Source organism: Lolium rigidum, chromosome 7 (assembly GCF_022539505.1).
Source record: "Lolium rigidum isolate FL_2022 chromosome 7, APGP_CSIRO_Lrig_0.1, whole genome shotgun sequence".
Lineage (NCBI taxonomy): Eukaryota > Viridiplantae > Streptophyta > Magnoliopsida > Poales > Poaceae > Lolium > Lolium rigidum.
This window is the reverse complement of record NC_061514.1, coordinates 310,544,726-310,550,514: the sequence shown is the minus strand read 5'-3', so window position 1 is coordinate 310,550,514 and position 5,789 is coordinate 310,544,726. Positions and strand designations below refer to the sequence as shown.

The 5,789-nt window shown below is 43.8% G+C and overlaps 1 non-coding gene across 1 annotated transcript; it reads right to left on the bottom strand.

Moving 5' to 3' along the window:
- Positions 1-5,328: 5,328 nt before the first annotated feature.
- On the bottom strand, positions 5,329-5,440 carry LOC124679973. Its single transcript, XR_006995381.1, has one exon. It is a non-coding gene; the product is annotated as a small nucleolar RNA SNORA5 (small nucleolar RNA).
- Positions 5,441-5,789: the final 349 nt, after the last annotated feature.

Sequence of the window (5,789 nt, the reverse complement as noted above, 5' to 3'; positions counted from 1 at the left end):
TCTAATGTGAGAACTATCAAAGTGGGAACTATTGATTGTCCTATATATGAGCCTAAAGAAGAATATCAAACTCTCGTGATTGGATCCATATCAATACAATTCAAGTTAACATGATTGATTTGAGGTTTATTTCTTCTTATGCTATGTAAAATTTATTTGGTGGCAAGACTTGATCAACCTTGTTAACAAATACTTTTTATATGCATAGAGGCGGTAAACAACATCTCTTTCTTCCTCCACTTGCTCTAGTTGCTGTAGCACTTTTAATTTGCAAAGTTCCTTAGTTAATTGGAGATTTCAAAAAATTTCCTGGCCAGTAATAATAAACTTAATACCCAGAAATGTGCATTTTTCAAAGTTTTCAAAAATTCACAAAAATTATACCGTTGGTCCTATTTTTCGACGAGGAACCTGGGAGCACCAGAGGATGACCTGTGGGGCACCCCAGGGTGCCACACCACAGGCCGGCGCGGCCAAGGAGGGGGGCGCGCCACCCTGTGGTTGTAAGGGTACATTGCCCCTATGTGTGGTTTTGGTAATTAATGACAACCCCTATGGACTAATGTTTTCATTGAGTTTATATGAAGGAATATTCCATAGGTACTACTTGTACTCCATGTGTTGGATTCAAGTATGGATTCCATGAAGATAAAGATATATCTTGTGTATTGGCATCATGATCATCGGTTTGAAGATAAATATGTGATATGATCAACAAGAAGAAATGAAGATGGAGTTCTTATGTGGAACTCAATATTAGCCATACTCTATCTTAAGTGAGTATGAGAAGATACAAGGTTGAGTCGTGCAAGTTCAAGTTGAGCATCTCAAGTGGATCACATACTTGAAGCTTGACGTCCATTTGGTGATAATGGACATGTGAAGATGTGCATCAATGGGGCTTTCCCATCATAGTGTATGGGGGAGCATTTGTGAGTCTTCACGAAGCAACATTGGTCAAGTGAGGCATTCCGGCTTGAGTAAAGCTTGAAGAGTTATCATCAAGATCAAGCGGGATGCGCAAGGCAAAGGTATGGCCTTGCTAGGCTTTCCTTTTACCGGTCTCAAGGTGGATGTTGGGAGACCGGATTATAGGATAGATAGCCGCACTATTAAGAGGGGCTTTCAGTTGGGTAACTTGATCACATCGTCTTAGGGAGCTCAATCCTTTGCATACTTTGCATATCCTTATTGCTTCTTGGTGTTTCTCTATGTGAGGTTCTTGAGCTTGTTGCTAGCTTTACAACAAGCCCAAGTTCATCGAAACGGAGTTCACATGCATCTTCTATTGCGTTTTCGAGGTTGGGTGATTTTACCGGTTATTCATGATATAAGGTTCTACCTTTTATATTCATGATAAAATCCCCTCCTACAGATTCTTGGGTCTTCACTTTCTATTAGATAGCATTCGTTGTTATCTTCCAAACAAAATTGGTTTCATGCGACTCGGAGTTCGGGAGCATTAGTTGTTAAAGAAAAGGGGTTCTCCAGCAGGCCGCCGGTCATAGGTCCGGTTGGACCGGCCCGTGCGCCGGCAGCTTCCGGTTTGCCGTCCGGTCGACCGGGCGCTGGGCCGGGCGCTCCGGCGCCAACCGGCTCCTGCGCTGACGGCAACCGGGCGACGTACTGGAAGACACGAAGAAGTCCCCGGTCAAGGTTCGGTCTGCCGCCCGGTTTGGACCGGCGGGTCCGGTCCCTGGCCCGGTCCGACCGGGCTCCCGACCGGGCGCCCCCGGCGCCAACCGAGCTCTGCGCTGACTGCAACCGGAGGGAGTACTGCGCGTCACTTCGAGGGTCCGGTCATGATCCGGTCTGTCGTCCGGTTTGGACCGGCGGGTCCGGTCCCTGGTCCGGTCGGACCGGCCCCTGCGCTGGGCTGTCCGGTCTGTGGTCCGGTTGACCGGGTTTCTCGGGAGAAAGCTGATGTGTCAAGTGAGCAACGGCCATATTTCAAGTGACACTATAAATAGCCCTTCTTCCACCTTGAGCAAGTTAGTTCTTCCCATTCTCTCTCCTCCATTGTTGCATTTGAAGAACTTGCTCTCCCCTTTGATTCCTCCAACCATTCTTGCTCATTCTTGAGGGATCTAAGAGAGGAGATCTAGATCTACACTTCCACCAATCCATTTCTTCTCTAAGTGAGGGAATCTCTTGGGATCTAGATCTTGGAGTCTTTTGTTGACTTTCCCCATTGTTCTTCCTCTCCAATCTCATCCTAGCATTTGTTGTTTGGGTGGGATTTGAGAGTGAAGGATTTGAACACCTCTAGTGTTCTTGCTTTGCATCATTGCATAGTGTTGAGCTCTCCACCACGATTAGTTCGAGTGAGAGACCGTGAGCTTGTTACTCTTGGAGGGAAACCTCCTAGTTGGCTTGGCGGTTGGTGCTCCGGTGATCTCTTCAAGAAGATTGTGAAGAGGCCCGGGCTTCTCCTTCGTGGAGCTTGTGAAGTGGTTGTGGAGCTTGCCATCTCCGGAGCGGAGGAAAAGCTAACCATAAGGAAAGGGCCATTATCCTTCGTGGGTGTGGTTCGGAGAATAGGGTGAGCCTTCGTGGCGTGGGGAATCCTTCGTGGGACCTCCACTCCTCCAAACGTGACGTACCTTGTTGCAAAGCAAGGGAACACGGGAATACATCCTCGTCTCCGCGTGCCTCGGTTATTTCTATACCCGAGCTCTCTTTCCTTGTGATAGCCATCGTGCTTGAAGTACATATATCTTGCTATCACTTGTGCTATATATATCTTGTGCCTATCTTGCTTAGCTCTAGTTGCTATTGTTACACTTAGTTGAGCTTAGCATATTTAGGGTTTGTGCTTGTAAACTAAACGATAGTTTAATTCCGCATTCTTACAAGACAAATCCGCAAGAGTTTGTAATTGCCTATTCACCCCCCTCTAGGTGACATCTCGATCTTTCAATTGGTATCAGAGCAAGGTCTCTCCTTGTTTAAGGCTTCACCGCCTTGAGAGTAAAGATGTCGGCTAGTATAGTGCACAATGACACAATTGTCTTTAATGGCACAAATTATCTTTTGTGGCGAAATTGCTTGCTTTGTAATCTTCGGACCTTGTGTCCACATATAGAGCAATTTCTAGATGTCGGTTTTTCTCCTCCGATGGATTCTCAAAATCTATCTTTAGAGGATGAGAAAAACTTATATCTTGAAGCTCAAGTATCTAATGAGCTTTTATTCTCCTTGAGACCCGATTTTCGTAGGTTCTTGATATATATAAAGCGAAAATCGTCTCATGAGATGTCGATCAAGCTTAAGGAAATGTTTGGTGGATCCACTTCTAAATTGGTCGGTGGTGACTCCGAGGAGCTCTCTTCCCCTTCACATCATGAAGAGCTCCAAGTTGCTTCCACCTCCGGTCGTGATGATATATCATCTTCTTCCACTTCACCAACGTGTTGCAAGACACAAGGTAATGATATGGTGAGTGGTGAGGGAAATTGCAATGTTGATATTGTGCTCATTAGTGATGACTCTTCATCTCTATCTCATTGCAATGGTTCCTCTTTGGACTTAAACACATCTTGCATTGAAAATAATCTACATGCTTGTGTTGATAGTCCTTGCATATCATGCGTAAATTGCTTACATAGATCTCATGAGGATATGCTTGCCTTGTCTTGCTCCCATAATCAAAATGTTTCTATTCCCTCTAGTTGCTTGTTGACTAACATTGTAGAGGAAACCGAACACTCTATGGATCAAGACATGATTTCAAATGAGGATTCAAGAATATCTTCATCTTCATCCTCCGGTATGCACATGTGCCTTATGGCAAATGGACCAAAGGTATCTCCTACTTTGACTCCTAGCACATCCTCTAATGATGAGAGTGATGATGATGATAATGATGAAGAACATAATATCTTGGTGCATGATATGGCAATGGTATATGCTTCTCTTCGTGGTAATAAAGAAGCTCGTGCGTATCTCGAACACTCTATGGATACCTTGAATAAATATAGGGAAACCATAGTGGAGTTGGAGTCCCATATTGAAAATGGGGAAATGAGATTCACTCTCCTCAAGCATGAGCTAAAAGATGAGAAGCATGCTAATTTCATGCTTACACAAAAAATTGAATCCTATATGCATGAAAATGAGAAAACTATTGTTGATGCTTGTGCTACTAACTATAATTCTTGTGAAGCATCGACCTTAAAGGAGAATGTTGAGCTAAGGGCTCAACTTGAGTTGCTAACTAGCAATTATAGGGAATTGGAAGAAAGTCATAAAAAGCTCTCAAGCTCTCATGATGATCTTCTAATTTCCTATGATGGGCTAAAGTTAGCTCATGAGGCAAGTATCACTAAGGTAACATCTTGTGAGCCTCATATGGATGTTAGCACAATCTCTACTACAAATGTTATATTGCCATGTGCTAGTCCTTGTAATCCATCTAGTCAAACTAGTGATACACCTTGTGTTGGATTACTCACTTTGCCTTGTTGCTCTAACAATGAAGCTTCTACTTCCTCTAGTACTTGTATTTCTACTAACCATGTAGAGGAAATAAAAGAGCTCGAGGCTCAAGTTCTCTCTTTGAAGAAAGACTTGGAAAAGCGTCATGAAGGGAAATCCGCACTTGACAAGATGCTAAGTGTGCAACAATCCCCCAATGACAAGAGTGGACTTGGATTCAACTCCAATAACAAGAACAAGTCCAAGAGCAAGAGCAACAAGAAGAAGGGCCAAGACAAAGTCAAGGATCCGGCCAAGTTGGTTTGTTTCAAGTGCAAGGTTGAAGGGCATCATGTTAGATCATGCCCATTGAAGAAGAAGAAGAAGCACTTGAGTGAGAAACAACAAGGGAAACGGCCACAAGGTAAAGGTCAAGCTCATGCTCGACCTCAAGTTGAAGATAGGCCACTTTCCAAGAAGAATCAAGATATTGTTCCCCAAGAGAAGAAATCAATAAAGAAGAGAAAGGGGAATACTTGCTACTTATGCCGTGAGAAGGGGCACTTTGCTTCTTCTTGCTTAGGTGGTACCTTATCTAACCCTATAATTGTTGATGATGATTATTCTCTAGGGAAGGATAAGGATGGCAATGTGTTTGCCAAGTATGTTGGAACTCAAAGTGGTTTCAAGAAAAGAACCATTTGGGTTGCCAAGCCTATTGTGACTAACCTCTTAGGACCCAACTTGGTTGGGGACCAACAATCTCAAACTTGATCAATAGGTACAAGTGGAGGTCATTGGAGACTTGGCTACTTCATGAAGCACTAGTAGGAAAAGCCTCATCAGTGGCGCACGAAAATTTGATTCTGTGGCGCATGGGGGGTGCGCCACAGAAACGTCGCCACAAAAATAAGCTTTCTGTGGCGCATCTGGCCGTGCGCCACAGAATTAAGGTTTTTGTGGCACACTTGGGCCGGTGCGCCACAGAAATAAGTAGTTCTGTGGCGCATGTGATATAGCTGCGCCACAGAAATAGGTGCGCCACAGAATTATTTTTTGGTGCGCCACAGAACTATCTACAGGTATACTCGATTTTGTGCTCCCTGGTGTATTATACAGGTTTTATACTGGTTTTATACACAGTATACAGGGTTATATACTGATATAATATAGACAGATATAATATGGACATATATAATCATCACATCATCATCACATTACTTAGAGCCCGATCGAGTTATACATATAGCTCCATACAACTCATAATCCATGCAAATTAAGAAAGTTCTCATCATCTCTAGATACAAACGAAGTGACACCGGCCGCCGCCTACACTAGGATGAAATAGAGTACCACCGCGACGATGGTGAGAA